This window comes from Hemicordylus capensis, chromosome 1 (assembly GCF_027244095.1).
Source record: "Hemicordylus capensis ecotype Gifberg chromosome 1, rHemCap1.1.pri, whole genome shotgun sequence".
NCBI classification, from domain to species: domain Eukaryota; kingdom Metazoa; phylum Chordata; class Lepidosauria; order Squamata; family Cordylidae; genus Hemicordylus; species Hemicordylus capensis.
Genome location: NC_069657.1, coordinates 283,094,158 through 283,117,424, shown reverse-complemented (window position 1 = coordinate 283,117,424; position 23,267 = coordinate 283,094,158). Strand labels below are relative to the sequence as shown.

At 42.7% G+C, this 23,267-nt stretch overlaps 1 long non-coding RNA gene across 2 annotated transcripts in view; it reads left to right on the top strand.

Moving 5' to 3' along the window:
• Positions 1–505: 505 nt before the first annotated feature.
• LOC128340548 (uncharacterized) overlaps positions 506–23,267 on the top strand; it is a 131,220-nt gene continuing 108,458 nt past the window's right edge. Inside the window, exons 1-2 of one of the 2 annotated variants that reach the window (XR_008313786.1) lie at positions 548–615; positions 9,747–9,907. This is a non-coding gene — a long non-coding RNA (uncharacterized LOC128340548). Of the gene's footprint in view, positions 616–9,746; positions 9,908–23,267 lie in introns of both variants that reach the window. The other variant, XR_008313785.1, reaches the window with a different exon arrangement.

Sequence of the window (23,267 nt, the reverse complement as noted above, 5' to 3'; positions counted from 1 at the left end):
CAAAAATGGCTCAGGGCGGTTCACACAAGTGAACATTATGGGGAAAGGGGTGAAAAACAAAGCTCTTTGATCAGTTTTTGTTCAAGCTGTCATCTGCTTCACATCTTTCCTAGGTGTACCATTGATTCCCATGCCAGCAAAGTTCTCACCTACACCCTACCCTCCACTTTTCTATCATCCTTGTATGGTCTTCCTGTGTGATTTAATCCCTATTATTCTCCCTGTATTCACTGAGCATAGGAGAAAGCATAGGCGTAAGTGGGGTGGGGGGGCAGGGGGGCACATGCCCCGGGTGCCATTGAGGTGGGGGCACCACGCCAGTCCCTGCCACCCCCACCCCATTGCCCACCTGCCCAGCCCCAGGGCCCCTCAGCCACCTGCCTCCAGCTCCGGCTGATCGGCAAAGAGGCCTAGATCGGAGCAGCCTGCAAACTGCAGAGCTCTTCTTCTCTCCCCGCCTCTCAGCTGATCGGAGGGTGGGCGGGGCTTCCAGAGAGGCCTCCGAGTAGGCCTCCCTGAAGCCTGAACTCGAGTAGGCCCCAAGGAAGCCAGGAAGGAGGAAGCAGGCAGCAGACCCTCTGCCCAGACCAGACCATCCAGAACAGCTATTGCTAGGTAGGCTGTGAATTCCTTTTTGTGGTTACCCCCATATATAGGGATCTGCTTGCCATAGGGCTTTGATATGGGCAGTGGGGGTGGGGTGAGACTGAGAAGTCTCTGAATATTTACTTTAAAACAGAATGGAAAATGTGCTGGCTTTAAAAACAAAAACTATCTAAAAAGGCCTATAAGTGGCTTGTTTCATGTCAGAAAATTACAAACACTTCTGGAACAAGTATATTTTATTTATTTTCATTCATTAATGCACTTATGTTCAAGTTGTTTTGCAATCCAGAAGGTCTGAGTGAGAACTGTGAAGTATGTGTTGTGATTTTATTTTATTTTATTTTATTTTTCTTGTGTGTGAACTGCTCCCCAATAACTTGCAGGGACTTCAGGGTCAATCTGGCCAACATGTGAATGCAGCACCTCTATTCCAGAGGAGATGTGTGTTAAAGGGCTTTAAAAGCCTGGTGTGAAAAGACTCCTGGAATCAAACTTTACTGAATTTGTTCAGAATTCTGAGAAAACAAACATAGGCTCACCCTCCATGGTTGAAAGTCTCCTTTGCTAATCTGCAGCAAGGGGTCCATTTTAATAATTAGCATTGCTAGTGTGTTCTAGGCATTAAAAGTAGCACAAATATATAGTACTCAATGTATATCACTATGTACTGTGAAGTGTGCATGCGTGTATTCAGTGAAATGTATTTCCAGGTAGCATACTTATTTTGAAATATCAGACTTAAATCCTTGGGGGCCTGGGGTGTGTGGAGACCCTGGACTTTGAGGGTCTGGGGGCCCATTTTGAAATCCTGTCTTGACCCATTCCAACCTTGCTATGCCCCTGGCAGAATAGTTACATATGTATTGATCACTACACATGGGTTTCTGCACAGCACCTGCACAGAAGAAACTTCCATGTAGAAAATGTGTCTCTTGTAAATTGACCCTGAATTTTCCATCCATGACTGGGATATCTGAGAGTTAGAGTCAATAATAAAAGAACAGCACACTGCTTGTGACAGGGAGGGGCAAATTACAATGATTTCTTAGTCTGGCAGGGGCTGGTTTTGGCCCTGGCAGAACTTGGCTGTCTGCTCCTGTTGCAAATGCCTCTGTCTAGTGTGGCAAACTAATGTATCCTCCTCCCTCTTGGTGTCAAAGTAAGCACTGGTGTGGTGAATGCACATATACCCCATCATGAGCCAACAGTCATCATAAGACAAAGGCTGGCAGGAATCATTCACTGGTTTATAGACACACACACACCCCACCACCTTCTTCTTCCCCTATTTTGCTAGTGGCTATTTGGGCAGGTGATCCTCTAGGCCAAAGTCATGTTTTTTAAAAAGAATGAGAGGAGACAGAGAAAATGACTCTTGGAATCCTCGCATAACTCCTGACTGTTGTTCTAAGTCTTTTACAGAGATGGCTCATGTTTTCAGGTTTTGATCAGCAACCATGTCTAGATGGTACAGTGTTCCTTTTAACGGGGATTTCCAGATATTGCTGACTACAAGTCCCATCATTCCTGCTTGGACAGTGGCGCAATTTCAGTGCTTGCCCTAGGCGCCATTTTCCCTAGTTATGCCTCTGAATACCTGTCTTGTCTTTTCCATTTTGGGACACAAAACCTATTACTCTGTTTAAAAGCATTTATTTTCTGGCCATGAGGACTGCAAACTTAGGCTGTTGGTGTGCAAGACATTTCTTTAAAATATATATTTCTAAAGAGCCTTGTAGCCTCATGTTTCCTTTTTCCTGTCCCAGTATACTTGCACAGATGCAGCCCACAACCCACATTTGACTATGGCTGTGACACATTTCCATATTTCCGGGGGTGGCGGGGGGCACGCGGCGGGGGGGGCGCAATTTCAGTGCTTGCCCCGGGCGCCATTTTCCCTAGTTACGCCTCTGGGAGAAAGAAAATGAGAGTGCATGAGATAGCCATGTCCTCACATACACTCTTTGGCTATGCTATCTTGCTCCCATAAGATTTTTACACCGGGCTTTTGAAGCCCTTAAACTCGCATCTCCTCAGGAATGGAGGAGGTGCATTCATAAATCAGCTAGATTTACTCCGAAGTCCCTGCGAGTTATCAGGGAGCAGTTCACACACAATCTGGGTTTTTCACTGAATATTAGATTATAACCTAATTTATATCCAGGGTTTAAAAATCCACTATTTGTGTTGGGTTTTGGGGACAAATTTGAGTTCACAGTAAAGCCTCCCCATAAACTCGCGGTAAAACCTGCTGTGTGTAAAAGCCCCAGGTAATCTCTGCATACTGTGGTTGTCTGCAGAGGTTAGCACTAAACACAGGGAGCGAGCTACCAGGTTGTAAATCACTGGGAGACTCTTCCCCCCATTTTCAGTGCTTGACTCTGCAGTTCATGACCAAATCGACCACTGCAGTTAACAACTAAATGACCAAGGTGTATGGGAACAGGGCTAGCTGGCACACAACCATTTTCCTCTTTGCACATTCAGTTAACGGGAATAAGATCTGAAATGGGTTTTACTTCTCATTGAGGTGGTAAAACTTTGTCGGGGCAATATTTATTTATTACATTTTATATCCTGCTCTTCCTACAAGGAGCCCAGAGCAGTGTACTACATACTTAAGTTTCTCCTCACAACAACCTTGTGAAGTAGGTTAGGCTGAGAGAGAAGTGACTGGCCCAGAGTCACCCAGCTAGTATCATGGCTGAATGGGGATTTGAACTTGGGTCTCCTCGGTCCTAATCCAGCACTCTAACCACTACACCACGCTGACTTCAGACTTTTGGCAAAGAGCCAAGGACCCATAAAATTGAATGGTATTCCATACCAAAATATTCCATAGCAAAATATTTGGTATCCCATACCAAAATATTCCCTGTCAGAAAGAAGGGATCACAGGACTGAATGTTCCTCATAGCCTAGCATAGCCTAGCCTTCTCCCCCTTTACACCACTTATAGATTTGCAAGGAAATTGTTTTGTTATGAGGAGTGTTGAGTCTTGAGAGCCCTCCACTTGCAGAAGTTGGATGTGGTACAACTCAGACAGTTCTTTACTGCTTCAGGAAGAACTTGGCCTCTTTCAGGACTTGTGGAAAAAATTGCTTCTATACCATACTATCCATTTTAAAGTTCTCTCTCACCCCTCAACAACTGCTTAGACTACAGATAATGGCTCTACTTTAATCCCATTCACTCTCCCTACAACATACCATAACTTATTTAAGAAAGCCCACCCCACTGCCCAGAAATGTAATTTGTAGATCATCATTCATTCCCTAATGCAAGCACATATACAGCCATAAAATAAGAATATAAGGTTATTTCATTTTATCTTTTTAAAAAATGACAGGTTTATATCCTAGAATGCCTTCTGTTCATGAAAAGGTTTGGGGCCAGTTCAGACAACATTCCCACCCCCCACTCCCAAAACTGGCCCATGCAACTAAATAGCCAGAATAGCAGGGCATGCATATCACAATCAGAAATGGAGAAGGACCATAGCTCAGTGGAAGAGCATCTGCTTTGCATGCAGAAGGCTCCAGGTTCAATCCCTGGAATCTCCATGAAGGAATGGGAAATATCCATCTAAAATCCTGGAGTGCTACTTCCAGTCAGTATTGACAATACTGAGATAGATGGACCAATAGTCTGATAAAAAGGCAGTTTCCTATGTACCTGTATAAAGATATGAAATTTATGAGTTCACCACACTGAAGGCACACAGGGCCAGTCTTTTCAAGAGTCCCAGTGAGGAGGCAGTGGCAGTAAGGGCATCCCTAGGGCACCCCCACTACTGCCTTGGCCACTGCCTCGCCAGATTGCCACTGGAGCCCAGATTCCTCCCACCTTCTTTGTCAAGTAGTTAGCTTCTAACTACCTCATTCCTCTTACCTGGAGGAGGCAGGGAATGGAGCAAAAGGAAATGTGGGCTCACACCTCCTATTGGCTCACTCCTTGCCATGCTCCAGAAGAGAAATTGGGGAAATTAGAAGCCAGCAACTCTGCACAGAAGAATCCTGAACAGCATCAACAGCACTTAGTTAAAGAAGGAGTAAAGAAGAAAGTTCAGAGTTTGTGATGGGGCTTGGGGAGAAGTTGCTCTACAGTGTGCTTCTTGTACTGAGGAGGAAGTAATGGTCAGTAGGGATTGGGTGGGGGAGAAAGAGAAGAAGGAGACGAGTTTGGGTTTGGACTGGAGTTACATTCTGGCATGCTTCTCACACCGGGCAGAAAAAGGGTCAGAACAGCTTAGGGGATGAATTAAAGATGTGGGTTAACTCAGGCTGGGAATAGAGGCATACATATCTTCTTGTGACAAAACTGTGCCAACCTCCACTTTAGACACTACTAAAAGAGCACAAAATCAGGAAAAGGAGAAAATCATGTGTGTAAGAATACAAATAACAATATGCTCATGGCTAAAACTCTGACCTAACCTGAGAAGGAAAGTGCATTGTTATGACAATATTCATAGAGATAAAAGAAGTCTGAAAGTTCCTACTCTGTTGGCACTGTCCCTAACTCTCAGCCAAAGAGCAAAAGCAGGATGCTCTGTCTGGAAAACAGGAGCCCATGCAAGTATTTTTCCCAATCTTGCTCTGCTCTCTTTAGAGGAAATGATCTCTAAGTTAGAGGGTCAAACTGGATGTGATGACGGCAATTTGTACTGTAGCACTGAACCTTTTTATGAATAAGAGCATCATGCAGTGGGGGGCCTGATCTGAATCAGGAACACAGCCTAGGAAGAGAGGGTTTTTAAAATTATTTCTCTTGTGCCATTATGCTGATGAAAATCCATCCCCCCTCACAAACCTCCAGTTGTTATCTGTCCCAGTAGGGAGGGCACCAATGAGTGGCACCTAGGACCTGGTACGTGATGTCAGTGTCATCGACCCTTTGCCATCAAATTCAGCATACATGTGGGGAGAGAAACTCCAAGGAAGTCTAACACAGACATTTTGAATCTCAGAAGAGGAAACTTCTCCCAAATGAGGAGTATGGTAAAAAGAAAGCTGAAAGGGAAAATCAGGAGAGTCACTTCACTCCAGAATGCATGGAGTTTACTCAAAGCAATAATACAAGAAGCCCAGTTAGATTGTATACCCAAAAGGAGGAAAGGTACCACAAAGTCCAGGAGGATGCCAGGATGGCTAACAGGTAAAGGAAGCCATAAAAGGGAACAAGACTTCATTCCAAAATTGGAAGTCCTGTTCAAATGAAGAGAACAGAGAGGACCACAAATTCTGGCAAAAGAAATGCAAGGTGACAAAAAGGGAGGCGAAAAGAGAGTTTGGGGAACATTTAGCTAAAAGCATCAAGGGGAATAACAAAAATTTCTTTAAATACACCAGAAGCAGGAAATCTGCCAGGGAGGCAGTTGGGCCGTTAGACAATGAGGGAGTGAAAGGGATTATTAAGGAGGATATGGAGGTTGCACAGAAGCTAAATGAGTTCTTTGCATCCGTCTTCACAGCAGAGGATACTGAGCATATACCTGATCCTGAACCAAGCTTTTCAGGGATGGAGGCTAAAGAACTGAGTCAGATAGAAGTGACAAGAGACTTAGTTTCAGTCTTAAACTGTCTGAAAAAATTAAGAACTAGCAAATCGCCAGGGCCGGATGGTGTCCATCAAAGAGTCCTCAAAGAACTCAAATGTGAAATTGCCGACCTCCTTGCAAAAATATATAACTTATCCCTGCAATCGGGCTCTGTACCGGAGGACTGAAAGTAGCAAATGTAACACCGATTTTCAAAAAGGAATTCAGGGGCGATTGGGGAAATTACAGGCAGGTTACTTAATATCTGTTCTAGGCAAATTGATGGAAAGCATCCTAAAGGATAAAATTTTAAAGCACATAGAAGAAGCACATAGCAGGATGCTTCTGAGTACCAGTTGCAGGGGAGTAAAAGCAGTAGAGAGGGCATGCCTTCAACTCCTGCCTGTAGGCTTCCAGTAGCATCTGGTGGGCCACTGTGTGAAACAGGATGCTGGACTAGATGGGCCTTGGCTCTGATCCAGCAGGGCTGTTCTTACATTCTTAACAGGCCCTGCTGGGGTAGAACCAGCATGGCTTCTGCAAAGATAAATCTTTCCTCACAATCTTTTTGGAGTTGTTTGAGAGTGTCAACAAGTGTGTGGATAAAGGTGATCCAATTGACAGTGGACTTCCAAAAAGCTTTTGACAATGTTCCTCATCAAAGACTTTTGAGAAAACTTAGCTGCCATGGGATAAGGGGACAAGTACATGTGGGGATTGCTAACTGGTTGAAGGACAGGAAACAGTGTAGGTATAAATGGAGAGTTTTCACAATGGAGGGAAGTAAGAAGTGGGGTCCCAAAGGAATCTGTACTGGGGCAGGTGATTTTTAATTTATTCATAAATGATCTAGAAGTAGGGGTAAGCAGCGAGGTGGCCAAATTTGCAGATGATACCAAACTCTTTCAGGTAGTGAAATCCAAAACAGATTGTGAGGAGCTCCAAAAGGATCTCTCCAAACTAGGGGAGTGGGCGACAAAATGGCTAATGAGGTTCAGTGTTGGCAAGTGTAAAGTGATATACTTTGGGACAAAAAAACCCAACTTCAAATATACGCAAATGAAACTGAGCTGTCGGTGACGGACCAGGAGAGGGATCTTGGGGTTGTTGTCAACAGCTCGTGGAAAGTGTCAACTCAGTGTGTGGCAGCTTGAAAAAGGCCAATTCCATGCTAGGGATCATTAGGAAGGGGATTGGAAATGAAACTGCTAATATTATAATGCCCTTATAAAAAACTATGGTGCGGCCATACCTGGAGTACTGCGTACAATTCTGGTCTCCACATCTAAAAAGGGACATTGTAGAACTGGAAAAGGTGCAGAAGAGGACAACCAAGATGATCAGGGGCCTAGAGCACCTTCCTTATGAGGCAAGGCTACAACACCTGGGGCTTTTTCGTTTATAAAAAAGACAACTGCGAGGAGACATGATAGAGGTCTGTAAAATCATGCATGGCGTGATAAATTTTTCTCTCACACACGACCCTCGAACCAGGGGTCATCCCATGTAATTGGTTGCCAAGAAATTTAGGACCAACAAACGGAAGTACTTTTTCACACACCGCATAATCAACTTGTGGAATTCTCTGCCACAAGATGTGGTGTTGGCTACTAGTTTGGATGGCTTTAAGAAGGGTTTGGATAACTTCATGGAGGAGAGGTCTATCAATGGCTACTAGTCAGAGGGCTATATGCCACCTCCTGCCTCAGATGCAGGATGCCTCTGAATACCAGTTGCAGGGAGTAACAGCAGAAGGGAGGGCATGCCCTCAACTCCTGCCTGTAGGCCTCCAGTAGCATCTGGTGGGCCACTGTGTGAAACAGGATGCTGAACTAGATGGGCCTTGGGCCTGATCCAGCAGGGCTTTTCTTATGAAAAATATACAGGTGCATGTGTCTTTTCCCAACTAGAGCAAGGTAGGAGGGGGGATTTTCATCAGGAAAATAGCATGGCAGGAAAGGGATTAATCCCCCCTCTCTCTCCACATCATGTTTGTGATCTAGGTCACCACCCCCATGATTACTATTTGCAAATGTGCAAAGAGATGAACATAGATTCACTCATGGCTGTCTCAAAATGATTGTAAAGAGGCTGTCCTTGTAGAGAACCTGTAGTGACTCCCTTTCCCATTTATCACTGTACATCCCACTATGCACCTCCTGGTCTGAAAACCCCCAACAGTGTAATCCAGTAGGCTAATATTAAAATCTGTGCCATATGTTTTCTTTAGAATACTTTCTGCTTTTTGAATTGCTCTTTCTGCTAGCCCATCGGAAAGAGGACATAATGGACGATCAATGTACCATGAACAAAGTCTCATTCTTTTGTAAACATTCCGAAGTCTCTGGCAAAGCTGAGGTCATTGTTGCTCACAATCTGTTCTGGTATGCCATGCTTAGCAAATATACATTTGTTGTGTTTGATCAGTTATTTACTTATGGTTTCCTCTAGCAACAAACGTCAATATATTTTGAATAGTAATCTGTCACTAGAAGAAAGACTTTTATTTTAAATTCAAGAAGTCTATATCCAGCTTCTGACCAAGTTCTTTTGGAATTTTTGAGATAACAGATTTGTGCAGCATGATTATTTCTGAAGATTTTATATCTGGTACATAACTATATCAAGTCTTCAGTTGAGCACACATGATCAATAAACATCTCCTTGAGTTCTTCCTTTTTATATAGCTCAACTCCCAGAAGAATCTTGTATGTGGTGTTCAGAATTTCTATCCTTAGGGCTTGTAGTATGTTTAATTTCTCTACATAATTTCAATAAGCATGGATATCATCTGGAATTTACTCACTTCTAGCTGGTCCTTCCTGTGTAATAGTAGTTTTTAGGATATGCAAAACTATAATTTGCAACAGCTGTTTGAAATACTTCTGGTTCTGTTCTGAGATGGGCAAACACGACATCATAGCAACAACCGCATCCCCAGAATTTAGTCTACTTTGTTCTATATATGCAACAGATATATATGATAAAGATCAGCACTAGCATTTATCTAGCTATATACCACTTTCTTATTGTGTTGGAAGGCATTTTTAGTTTCTTGGAGGTATAATATACAAAAGGTTTTCTAAAAATTGTCTCATAAGAACAGCCCTGCTGATAAGGTCCAAGGCCATAAGAACAGCCCTGCTGATCAGGTCTGGTGGGCCATCCTGTTTCACACAGTGGCCCACCAGATGCCTCAGAGGAGCCTACAGGCAGGAGGTGAGGGCACACCCTCTCTCTCGCTGTCCCTGCAAATGGTACCCTGCAAGTGATATTTAGAGGCATTGTGCTTCTGAGGCTGGAGGTGACCTATAGCCACCAGACTAGTAGCCATTGATAGACCTGTCCATGAATTTGGCTAAGCCCCCTTTAAAGCCATCCAATCTAGTGGCCATCACCACATCCCATGGTAGAGAACTCCATAGTTTAATTATGCACTCTGTGAAAAAGTACGTCTTTTTGTTCATCCTAAATTTCCTGGCCTTCAGTTTCATGGGGTAACCCCTGGTTCTAGTGTTGTGAGAGAGGGAGAAGAATTTCTCTCTGTCTGCTCTGTACTCCATGTATAATTTTATACACCTCTATTATGTCTCCCTGTAGTTGTCTCTTTTCCACACCAAAGAGCCCCAGATGCTGTAGCCTTGCATTATAAGAAGGTGCTTCCGGTCGCTGATCATCTTTGTTGCTCTCTTCTGCACCTTCTCCAGTTCTACAGTGTCCTTCTTAAGATACGGAGATCAGAACTGCACACAGTACTCCAGGTGTGGCCACGCCATAGTTTTGTATAAGAGTGTTATAATATTTGCATTTTTATTTTCAATCCCTTTCCTAATGATTCCTAGCATGTAATTTGCCCTTTTCACAGCTGCCATGCACTGAGTCTACACTTTTAACGAGCTGTCCACGATGACCCCAAGATCTCTCTCCTGGTCAGTCACTGACAGCTTAGACCCCATCAGCATATATGAAAAATGTTGGGGTTTTTTGCCCCAATATGCATCACTTTACATTTGCATACATTGAACTGCATTTGCCATTTTGCTATAAACCTCCAGCAGTTTATGGGTCTCTCTCCACTGCTACTGTTTTCCCACAAATGAATTGGTGGAATCCTGTGCACCCAAACACAATTGCCAGCATTTATTATTATTTTCTTTTTGAAACATCGGCTTGTTGCATAGCTGGCAGAACTTGTAAGCTTATCCAACAGGTGAGCTTTCTTGCAGCAATACTGCTTTTAATTGTGTAGAACTGGCATCTTCAGCACTACCACAGTTATAATTCTTTTGTTTCACTTCAACACAGGTGCTTTTGTTAATAGCTCCTTTAACTGATTAAATGCTGTTTCATGGATTGGCATCCAGCACAACCCAACATCTTGGGATGACAGCTGTCTTAATAGTCTTCTCATGCTTGCCATCTTTGGAATAAATATTGCTAGAAAAGCAAGCATTCCCAGAAATCTTTGCTCATCAGCCATGTTCTGTGGACTAAGCACTTCACTTACAGTCTCTATATTTGCTGCATTAGGTTTTAATCCTGCATTTAAAGTATGTCCTGAACATTTTATTTCTGACATGATGGATTTTATTTGTTTGTTTGTTTAGAATATTTCTATACCACCCAAAACGTGTGTATCTGGGCAGTTTACAATTAAAATCATTTAACACATTAAATCAATTAACAATTAAAATCAATTAAAACATTAAAACATGTAAAACCCAATATTAAAAATATTAAAGCCATACATCTAATTAAAAGCCTGGGTGAATAAATGTGTCTTCAGTGCCTTTTTAAAAGTTGCCAGAGATGGGGAGGCTCTTATTTCAACAGGGAGCACATTCCAAAATCCAGGGGCAGCAACGGAGAAGGCCTATTCCCGAGTAGCCGCCAGATGAGTTGGTGGCAACTGCAGATGAACCTCTCTAGATTTTTCTTTTCCTCAGCCAGTCAAATCCATTCTGCCCTGAAAGGGGTCAGTGTAAAGTAGGTGAAATCCACACTGCCAGCCAATCACAGTGGGGGAAGGTGGGAAACCTATTTGGCCCCAAAGAGCGGCCAGTTCTTCCCACTGACAAAAGGGTGGCTGGCTAGGTGGGTGCCAGGCTGTCAGAGAAAGAGGGCCAGTGAAGAAAGGGGCTAGCTTATATAGTCTTACTTTGCATCATTGACAGGCCCTCAGCATGAGTATTAGGACACTTCTAATGCTACCTGAAGTTTCTCAGATCACTGGTAGTCAGATGCAGCTCCACCTTCCCTCACCACAGCACCATGCTGGGAGCTGAGGAGAAGGAGCAGCTTTCCATACAAATCTATTCCTTTTTAATTTTACAGTGCAAGTGGAACTGGCACCCAATCAAATTACACAACATCCTTCAAAATCTCTCCATAATACAGCTCAGCATCTGGGGCATGAAATACAGGATTTCCCAATCCTTCCTCTGTTGGCCAAGTACAAATCCTTTTCATTTAGTGTGCTAGAGCAGATTTAAGCTAGACCTGCTCTCAGATCATTCCATGTGTGGACGTAATTACCACCAGCAATTAGAGTTCAAAGGTAGTTTTCTTGTTTCCACTCACTACACAAATAAGGTCAACTTAAATACTTTTGCAGAATGCATTTCAAGTAGAATTGCCACTGACATTTTTATCTAAAGTGAATTTTAGAGCAAATTTGGAGGTTTTTTATCATACATTTGTCAAGAAAGTCAAGGAAAGTCAAGAACGTTTCAGTAGGACTAACAACATGTCTCAGGTAATATGCATTTCCCCCCACCCCAGGCAGTACTGACATCATGAGTACACATTTGTCATTCTTAATCCTACAGCCCTGCCTCTTATCTATCTATCTATCTATCTATCTATCTATCTATCTATCTATCTATCTATCTATCTATCTATCTATCATATTTCTATACTGCCTGATATGTACATCTCTAGGTGGCGTACAAAATTTAAAATATTTATAAGTTACAAATCAAAATACATGACAATAAAACAATAGAATAAAATAGATATTAAAACAAGGTTTTAAAATTATTAGAATTAATTCTAATTAAAAGCCTGTGAAAACAGGAGAGTCTTGAGGTTCTTCCTGAAAACAAACAGAGAAGGAGATGCTCTTATTTCAGTAGGGAGCATATTCCAAAGCCCTGGGGCAGCCACAGAGAAAGCCCGGTCATGGGTCACCACCAAATGAGCCGGTGGCATCCATAACCAGACCCCTCCAGAAGATCATAACAGGTGGCAGGGTTCATGACAAAAGAGGTGCTGCCTTAAATAGCCTGGACCTAAGCCATTAAGGGCTTTATAGGTAAGAACCAGCACTTTGTATTTCACCCAGAAACATATCAGCAGCCAGTGCAGTTCTTTCAAAACTGGTGTTATGTGGTCCCTTCGTATTGTCCCAGAGACCAATCTGACTGCTGCCTTCTGTACCAATTGTAGTTTCCGGACTACATACAAAGGCAGCCGAACACAGAGCACATTACAGTAGTCAAGCCCGGAGGTAACCAGCATATGTACTGCTGTTTTAAGATCATTCACCTATAGAAATGGATGTATCCAAGCTGATAAAAAGTGCCCCTGCCGACTGCCTCAACCAGAAACCAGGGAGAGCTTTGGGTCCAGGAGCACTCCCAAGCTACATACCTGATCTTTCAGGGGGAGTGTAACCCCATGCAGAACAGGCAGATCTAAACCATCTCTTGGGTCCTGTCCCCACACAGTCAGTATAAGTAAAGTGTGCTATCAAGTATATTTCGACTCCTGGCGCCCTCAGAGCCCTGTAGTTTTATTTTGGTAGAATATAGGAGGGGTTTGCCATTGCCTCCACCCACGCAGTATGAGATGATTCCTTTCAGCATCTTCCTATATCACTGCTGCCCAATATAGTAACAGTGGGGATTCGAACCGGCAACCTTCTGCTTGTTTGTCAAGCATTTCCCCTCTGCGCCATTAGGTCTTATTTGGATTAAACTTCAAATTCAAGTTTGTGTTCACTTATCCAGCCCATTACTGCCTCTAGGCAGGCATTTAGGGAAGATATGCCATTTTCTGATGAGGTCGGCATGGAGAAGTAGATCTGGGTGTCATCAGCATATTGATAACACCCAGCACCAAACCACCTGAATATCTCTCCCAGTGGTTTCATGAAGAAGTTAAAGAGCATTCAAGACAGTATGGAGCCCTGTGGAACTCCACACCTGGTTCTCGCTTAGCGGAACAACAGTCTCCAAGTGACTAGGGGTGTGCAAACAGGTTCAGTGTCGAACGTGTTCAACGTCGAACAGGTTCGGTTTGACCATTTGGGGTTGAACCAAACCAATTCCTGTTCGGTCCAACCCTGGACCGAACACCCCCCGATGTTTGAGGGGTTTGCAAGCTTGAAATTGTAAATAATAATAATAATAATAAGAAGAAGAAGAAGAAGAAGAAGGAAGAAAGAAAGAAACGGAGGGTTTAATACTGGCTGCGCAAGAACAGGCACTAAGAACAAATGCAATAAGAGCAAAAGTAGAAAAATCCACAACAAACAGCAAGTGCTGCCTTTGTAAAGAAGCAGATGAAACAGTGGACCACCTAATCAGCTGTTGTAAAAAGATCACACAGACTGACTACAAACAAAGGCATGACAAGGTAGCAGGGATGATACACTGGAACATCTGCAAAAAATACAAGCTACCTGTAGCCAGAGATTGGTGGGACCATAAAATTGAAAAAGTTGAAGAAAATGAAGATGTAAAAATATTATGGGACTTCCGACTACAAACAGACAAACATCTGCCACACCATACACCAGATATCACTGTAGTCGAGAAGAAAGAAAAACAAGTCAAAATAATCGACATAGCAATACCAGGGGATAGCAGAATAGAAGAAAAAGAAATAGAAAAAATCACAAAATACAAAGATCTACAAATTGAAATTGAAAGGCTGTGGCAGAAAAAGACCAAAATAATCCCAGTGGTCATTGGCGCCCTGGGTGCAGTTCCAAAAGACCTTGAAGAGCACCTCAACACCATAGGGGCCACAGAAATCACCATCAGCCAATTACAAAAAGCAGCTTTACTGGGAACAGCCTATATTCTGCGACGATATCTATAACAATTGACAATACAATTCAGCCATCCCAGGTCCTTGGGAAGGACTCGATGTCTGGATAAAACAAACCAGTCAATAACACCTGTCTGACTGTGTAAACAAGATAATAATAATAATAATAATAATAATAATAATTTTCCTTGTTGGCATTTTTCGAATTTTTTTTTGGTTAAGCGACGTTTCTTCCAGTAACTTTGCTGTCTTCAGCCCTGGTTGCTCAACTGAAGATCCTGAGTCCTGTTGCCCACTTGGCACCAGATGTCCAAGGACTCCAGCACCTGGAGTTTACACAGTCAGACAGGTGTTATTGACTGGTTTGTTTTATCCAGACATCGAGTCCTTCCCAAGGACCTGGGATGGCTGAATTTTATTATCAATGTTGTTGCTGTTATTATTATAGATATCGTTGCAGAATATAGGCTGTTCCCAGTAAAGTTGCTTTTTGTAATTGGCTGATGGTGATTTCTGTGGCCCCTAAGGCGTTGAGGTGCTCTTCAAGTTGTTTTGGAATTGCACCTAGGGTGCCAAGATCTAATAATAACACCAGAATTAATAAGTGAAATAGCAAAGAAAATTAAAAATCGGACTGCACCAGGCGATGATGAACTGCATGGCTTTTGGCTTAAACACCTAACAAGCCTTCATAAACAACTATCAAAACAATTCAATCACATTTTGCAAGGAGGTGATATTGAACAATGGCTAACAACTGGGAAAACTCATCTCATCATGAAAGACCCAGCAAAAGGTGCAGTTCCAAGTAATTATAGACCGATCACCTGCCTGCCAACCATGTTCAAATTATTAACTGGAATAATAGCAGATGAAGTAATGAAACACTTATTAACTAATAAGCAGCTTCCAGTTGAACAGAAAGGAAGTTGCCTGAACACCAGAGGCACAAAAGACCAGCTGCTGATTGACAAAATGATTTTAGAAAATTGCAAGAGAAGAAAAACAAATCTAAGTGTTGCATGGATTGACTACAAGAAAGCCTTCGACTCATTGCCTCACACATGGATACTAAAATGTTTAGAAACAACTGGTGTCAGCAAAAACACTCAGATATTTGTTTAAAAAGCAACGAGCTGGAGTACACAGTTAACAATCAATGGTGAGACACTTGGACAGGTTAGCATTAGAAGAGGTGTTTTCCAAGGGGACTCACTATCCCATCTGTTGTTTGTAATTGCCATGACTCCACTTTCACAAATACTAAACAAAACAGGCCTTGGATAGCAAACATCTAAAACATCAAGTAAAATCAACTATCTGCTGTACATGGACGATCTGAAGTTGTATGGAATGTCCCAGTCAGAAATCGAATCACTGCTAAACACTGTCTGTATATTCAGTAGCAATATAGCAATGGAGTTTGGACTAGACAAGTGTGCTGCATTAATAATGAACAGAGGAAAAATAAGAAAAACAGAAGGAATAGAACTGCCCAATGGAAGCAAGATCAAGAACCTGGAAGAGAAAGAACATTACAAATACTTGGGCATTCTCCAGGCTGATAACATCGCAACCCTTGGAAAATACCTCTTCTAATGCTAACCTGTCCAAGTGTCTCACCATTGATTGTTAACTGTGTACTCCACATGCTCATTGCTTTTTTAATAAATATCTGAATGTTTTTGCTGACACCAGTTGTTTCTAAACATTTTAGTATCCATGTCTGAGGCAATGAGTCAAAGGCTTTCTTGTAGTCAATCCATGCAACACTTAGATTTGTTTTTCTTCTCTTGCAATTTTCTAAAATCATTTTGTCAATCAGCAGCTGGTCTTGTGTGCCTCTGGCGTTCGGGCAATTTTCTTTCTGTTCAACTGGAAGCTGTTTGTTAGTTAATAAGTGTTGCATCACTTCATCTGCTATTATTCCAGTTAATAATTTGAACATGGTTGGCAGGCAGGTGATCGGTCTATAATTACTTGGAACTGCACCTTTTGCTGGGTCTTTCATGATGAGATGAGTTTTCCCAGTTGTTAGCCATTGTTCAATATCACCTCCTTGCAAAATGTGATTGAACTGTTTTGATAGTTGTTTATGGAGGCTTGTTAGGTGTTTAAGCCAAAAGCCATGCAGTTCATCATCACCTGGTGCAGTCCGATTTTTAATTTTCTTTGCTCTTTCACTTATTAATTCTGGTGTTATTATTAGATCTTGCATTTGTTGGTTACATTTTTGGACCTCTTTCACCCAGCCTGCTTTTTTATTATAATCTATTGGATTGTTCCATAATTTCCCCCAGAATTGCACTGTTTCTTCTTTATTTGGTGTTTCTACATTTCTTGCCGTTTCTCCTTCTATGCTTTTGTAGAAACGTCTCTGATTCGACTGGAATTGGAGATTCTGCCTGTGTTGTGTAATTCTGGCTTCGTATCTGCTAATCGTATCTGCTAATCTTCTTTGACACTGCTGTTATTTGCTGCTTTATTATTTCCAGGACTTCTCTAATTTTCCTTGAATCTAGGTGGTATTTTTGGATCAGATACTGTTGGGTGCTTTCATTCTTCAGCTTCTTGTCTTTAATATCTTTCAAATTACTAGCATCTGATCTGAGCATGGAGATTTTATTTTCTAATCTAATCTTCCATTTAGATGATGTACTACTTTCTTTTTTTACGGGTCCACTGATCTTATATCCGAGGTCTTGTTTTGTTATTGTTGCTGCACTGTACATTAGTTGTTTTGTTTCTTGCAAATTATTGGTTGTTATTTCTGCAAGTGCAGCATTGACATCTTTTAATGCCTGAGCAAGTTGTTTTTTGGCAACTGTTTTTAGAGCTGGAAGTCGAACCCTGGTGGTTGTTTGGTTCATGTGCTCAGTTATTTTTTGCTTTAGTTCTTGTTGCTTTTCTGTTAAACGTCACTTGATTTTTGAGGTGAAGGCAAAAAGGGAGGTTGCCTGATTTTGATTTTGAAACAGTTCAGCAACAGTGGCATCCCCTATTTCCAACACCTCCTCCACCTGCGCCTGAGCAACTTCTTCAGTTGGTGGTAATTCTTCTTCCATATCTTGAGCCTGTGTTGCTCTTTGCAGTTCTTCCAGCTCAACTTCTGTGAATACTTTATTTCTAATTATGAATCTTCTCTGGTCTGCTAGCCTTTGTTCTGTTATTTCTGTATCTGGATGCTTCTCTTTCCAAATCTGATACATTCTTTTTAAATAACCTCTTCTAGTTGGACTAGACTTGTAATAGCAGATCATTATTTCCTTCTTGGCATTTTTCATATATTTTTTCTGGTTAAGCGACGTTTCTTCCAGTAACCTTGCAGTCTCCAGCCCTGGTTGCTCAACTGAAGATCCTGAGTCCTGTTGCCCACTTGCCACCAGATGTCCAGGGACTCCAGCACCTGGTGCAGTCCTTGTTGACCCGGGCGACGACCGATCCGGTATAGATTTATTAAAGTTACGTCTCACCATATTGTTGATGGGAGAGGCACTCTTCGTTTGGCTCCTCTGGTGAGACCTGTCCAGTATGGTTGGACCTCTGGCATAGCTCTCACCTTCCTCAGAGCACACAAGCCCCACAACCACGCCAAGGTAGTGCCTCACTGGGGGATGATGATGATGATGATTTTACCTTTACTCCCCTCAGAAGAGTTCTTGGATGCGGCAGGGGGGGCACAGATGTTCCCCCTCCCCCTAGCAGCCTTGCTCATGCCCCCCTCATCCGGTTCAGCTGATCTTCAGCTGGTTTTTGGCCTTCAGCCAGTGGTGCGGTGGCCATTATGGAGCCCGTGCCCCTGCGCACTTGGCCTCTGTGTGGCCTGGACCATGCAGAGGACATGTGTGCAGGCATGTGGCCTCCATAATGGCCACTGGGTGAAGGCCAAAAACCAGCTGAAGAGTGGCCGAACCGGCCGAAGGGGGCATGAGGAAGGCCAGCAGGGGAGGGGGAACCTCCGCAGATACACACACACACACACACACACACGCCATCTCCAGGAACTCTCCCAAGGGGAGTAAAGGTTAATTTTTAAAACAATTTCAAGCTCTAGAACACCCCCAGACCGAACCCAACGGGGGGGTGTTGAGGGGGGTGCCGGACCGAACTGGCCCAGTTGAGTTTGAGACCAGTCTGGCCTCGAACCTAACTGGGCCAGCCAGTTCCGTGCACACCCCTACAAGTGACACCATCTGGAATCTGCAGACAGGGTGGAGCGGAACCACTGTAAAACAGTGCCACCCAATCCCACCTCCTTCAGGCAGTCCAGAAGGATACCATGGTCAGTGGTATTGAAAGCTGTGGAGAGATCGAAAAGGTTCAGCAGAGTCACACTCCCTTTGTTGATAGCCAGTTGGAAATCATCTGTCAGGCTGACCAAGGCAGTCTCAGCCCCATAGCCCACACAGACGCCAGTTTGAAATGGTTCTAGATAATCTGCATCATCCAAAACTGCCTGGAGCTGAGGGCAATCACCTTGCCCAATCACCTTACCCAACCATGGAAGATTAGAAACAGGTCTGTAATTAGCTAACTCTGAGGGATCCAGTGTAGCTCTCTTCAAAAGTGGTCTAATAATAGCCTCCTTAAGACAAGGAGACATCCTTCTCTCCCTCCGAGAAGCATTTATAATATTTACCAAAACCTCTCTGATAATATGATTATCAGATTAAATAAGACAAGTTGGGAAAGGGTCAGAAAAACAGATTGTAGGGTGTACAGTCCGAAGCAGTTTGTCCACTTCCTCAGGAGTCACAAACTGAAAATGATCCAATCTAACCCCATAATAGGAGTTGCTGGACACCTCCTTAGCAAATCATTCCTTATCCTTGCTTACTGAGTTTAGAAAATTCACAATTTTCTATCCGTAAATGGCATCGCTATAGCACATGTATGAAATGAAAAGGAATATCTGGATCAAATTGTAAATGCTTTGCTGCTACAATCAGCTCTCTTCCTTGTGCCTTGATATGTGCTTGCAACTTCAGAATGCTGAGGCCATGGAGCGCCAGCAAGCAAACCTGTCACCTCCAACAGCCTGTCAAAACAACATGTAGAGCACAAAACATGCATCAGCAGCATTACAAGGAATTCTGAAATTCCTTATCTCCTTTTTAAATAAAGCAGCCAGCTCAAAAGAATAAGACAAACATTTTGGACAAAATCCACAATTCTGTAGACAGTTACAAATTTAGTGAGACTTAAGGCCATTAAAATTTCCAGGTGTGAGCAGTTCCCCCTAATATATGACAGATGATTAGTGATGGGTGAACCCCTCTGCATCCAATTTGGAATGAGTTCTCGAGAAATAGATTAATTTGGAGGGTGTCCACCAGATGTCTGAAATTACTCCATTTTAAAAAGGGCCCAGTCCCAATTGGGTGCTTCCTTCTGCACCTCAGCCTGCCTCCTATTTCTATGAAGACAGTTGTTGTAGCATGGATAATCAATAACAAACCTATTAAAATAACTGTTCCAAGTCACACAGCAAAGCAAGCGAGTGATTGTTTCCGCTGTACTTGGAGAACTCTGTTCTGTAACATTACTAAATAAGTTCTGAAGCATTACTAGATAATATACATTAGCCTTCGGTCTGGATCTTCCAAAGTTCAAAGGTACAATAAACTGCAGTAGAGGCAGTATATGGAGTGAGTTGGAGACAAGAGCCCAGAAGCATGTCAGAAGGAGGAGTTGATGGAGGGAAAATGAGTAATGATAAATACAAATTCTCACTGCTTTACCCACCATGCAGCTCCAACTGAAGACTCTAAAATGTGCTGTTTCATCCAGCAATGAGTTCTGTGGGAAAGCTGGAGTGGTTGCTTTTAAGCATGACACTGCCAGATTTGAGTGAAAGACTTGCTCATGTGAACATGGAAGAAAAAATTTCCTGGACTTGATCACACCCATCCTTGGTCCAAGATCAGTATTGCACATTCTGTTTGTAATGCTGATAAGCTCCACAGCACAAAAATGATCTAACAAGTTTTAACATTCCTAGAGTACTGTAATCATGTAGATATTGCTAAACCATCTGGGAAGCAATTCCTCCCACCCACACTACCGTGCTCCCTGCAGGCTGGCACTGAGCTTCAGCCAGCTGGCATAGTAGGCACATTACCCAAGCACACTCCACACCAGCTGGCCAGAAGAAGCTGCACATGCCAAGGCTGGCTGACAAGGCTTCGACTATGGTCTTCCAGTCTTCCCATTCTGTGTAGGTCTCCCTCCCTCCCAACAATTTTTGTTCTATCATGTTTTTCACTCATTAAAGCCCTTCTTCCCTTCCTCTTTGTTGTAGTTACAGTAGAGCCCTTTCTCCATCCATATCCATTTGCATCATTCCTGTCCCATAATAACATTTCACTTTTTTTCCTCATCCCATTTACATTATTGAAAGCTTTCTCTCTTCTCATCCCTTCTTTCTCCTCCCCCCCGTCAGCTGTGCAGAATGCTACCCTTTGCAATTACCCACATAGCCCCACCCACAAGGGGACGACGACTACCTTTTGCAATCATATGTAGTCCATTTTAGTATTCCATCCTCCTTCACACACCACAAGAGTTTTCAAAAATGAAGGTACTGGCTAAATAAGAATGCTTCGATAGTAATGGCTCATGCACTGTTTTCTACCAAGGAACAAAATTATATCCGAGTAAGAAATATATTCCTACCAGGAAATCCTATCAGGAAGGAAAGGATGCCTGCATGTATCATTCACAGCAAATTCCTTAAAAAGACACAGATTGTTATGACTGAATGTAGATTTTGACTCTTTTGAATCCTGACATTCTAATCACTGCACCACACTAGCTCTCAAGTGCTGAGAGGGGCAATTCTTTGTCATGTCCGTGGTCAAAAAAACGAAAGAAAGAAGTGGTAATTTCTGAGCTCATGCACTCCTTACAACAGGCACAGAAAGTGTGTGTGCATTTTGTACTTGGGCATCTATACCAAGCACACAGTGTTGCATGAGAACTCACTTAATACCTTTTTCTCCATAGCACATTGGGGCTTCGCGGCGGTGGGCGGGGGGAGCCTCATTGGTGTGGTTCATACCAAATGCAGTGGGGTGAACAGCCTTTTTTATTGTCACATTTTGAATAAAGTGGGGCCATCTCTCTTTTACAAATTGCTGTTTTAAAATCAATTAAAACTGCTTTGTTCAGTATCCCTCAGTTCCGTAAACAAGAAAACCCACAGAGGGCCTAACTGGATGACAAAGAGAAGATCTGTGATCTGATCTCCCATAGCTCTTTGAAAAGTTAAAAGCAGCGGTGGGTGACACAAACTGGAGCAGAGTCATTGTGCTAGGAAAGGGAGAATTGACCCTCCTCCATCACCTGTTTCCTGATTAAAATCATCCACTACAACTAGTGGTTTGCCCCATAGACAAAAAATGTATGGGTACCTGTATGTTTTCCCCCACAAGGCAAATAGCTTGAAAAGTGGAAATTTATTTATTTATCTGATGTATTTATTAGTGCTGTGCATTGAATAGATCTGACAATCAGTACCAATTCTATGTGAACCCTATTGAACATTTTTCATCAGATGGGGTCCAATAGGGCCTGAGCCATCAGATCCAATTCAAGGGGGGCTGATATACATTATATCAGATCAGATTGGATCAGTTTGGTGGGGAGACTTACCTTGCTGTTTATTATGACTTCCTTGCTCTTTAATATGCATTGGCTCCTGATTCATTTATGGGTGCAATTCAAGGTGCTGGTCATTACCTTTAAACCCCTAAATGGCTTTGGGTCAGGATATCTTAAGGACTGCTTCTTCTTTCCAGATGATCCTGCCCAAACATTAAGATCTTCAACAGGTCACTGCTCCATGTCCTGCCTCCTTCAGAGAGTCCATTGGTAGTAACACAGGACAGGGCCTTTTCATATCTATAGATGGTGGAATTCCTTCCACATAGAGGTTCATGTTGTTGCCTCACTGATGGTGTTTGGTTAATTGGCAATAACTTTATTGTTCAGCTAGGCTTACTGACTGCTTTGTTTTAGTCATTGCTGAGAATTAATCACTTTTTAAAAGGGGGATGGAGCTGCTCTGGGAAAAGCAGAAGGTTCCAAGTTCCCTCCCTGGCATCTCCAAGATAGGGCCAGGAGAGATTCCTGCCTGCAACCTTGGAGAAGCCGCTGCCAGTCTGTGAAGACAAGTGAGCTAGATAGACCAATGGTCTGACCCAGTATATGGCAGCTTCCTATGTGCCTATGAATCAAAATTTCAGGTGTATGAATCCTGCCATTAGGTCAGCTGCCAACAGTTGTTTTTAAAAATACATATGCTATTTTAAGCCCATTTAAAAACCTCTGTTTATATTGTCAGCTTATGTACATCCCCAAGCATCATTTGGAGGATGTTGCACATTGACTGGGTGATACGCAAAATATCCTGCTTATATGTACTTGCTCACATTCTACACATCCTGGTAAAAATGCACAATGGCTGCTATTGTGTATTAACATTCTCCAGTAAACATCAATGACCGTATAAGCAAACCACTCTCTATATACAAACTGAAATATATGTAAGTCTCAATAGCAGAGTACTTTGGGGGAAGAAGTGATAGGTATCAGAGAATGTGTAGGAGGAGGAGCTGGTGTTGGCCATTTTGGAATGAGTTCACAGGAAGGGTGGGGGAGAATCCCCAAAGCCCCTCTAATTTAAACACGGTAGGTCTGATCCAACTCCAGCTAAAACCCATGGAACGACTCCTCAGCCATATTCATCAGACAGCCCTGTGAACAGCTGCTGGCTCACAAAGGTTTGGCTGATCTGCTGGACTACATATGGTAGCTAATAACCTGATGACAAAGAGGTTTCTCCTGTCTGCCCTCTGCAAATGCCACTTGGTAAATTGCTGCACTTTCCCATTTTTACAGAATGGGGTGCCTACATGAATATATGTTAAAAGGAAAAGAAAGGCTAAACTATACTTATTGGTGGCAGCTGCATTTCTGTGTACACATCTGCTCCATTTATGTATATAGCAAGGGGTAGGGTCCAATTTGAAAATCAAAAGGCGTTTTCAGGTGAGGAGAGTTAAC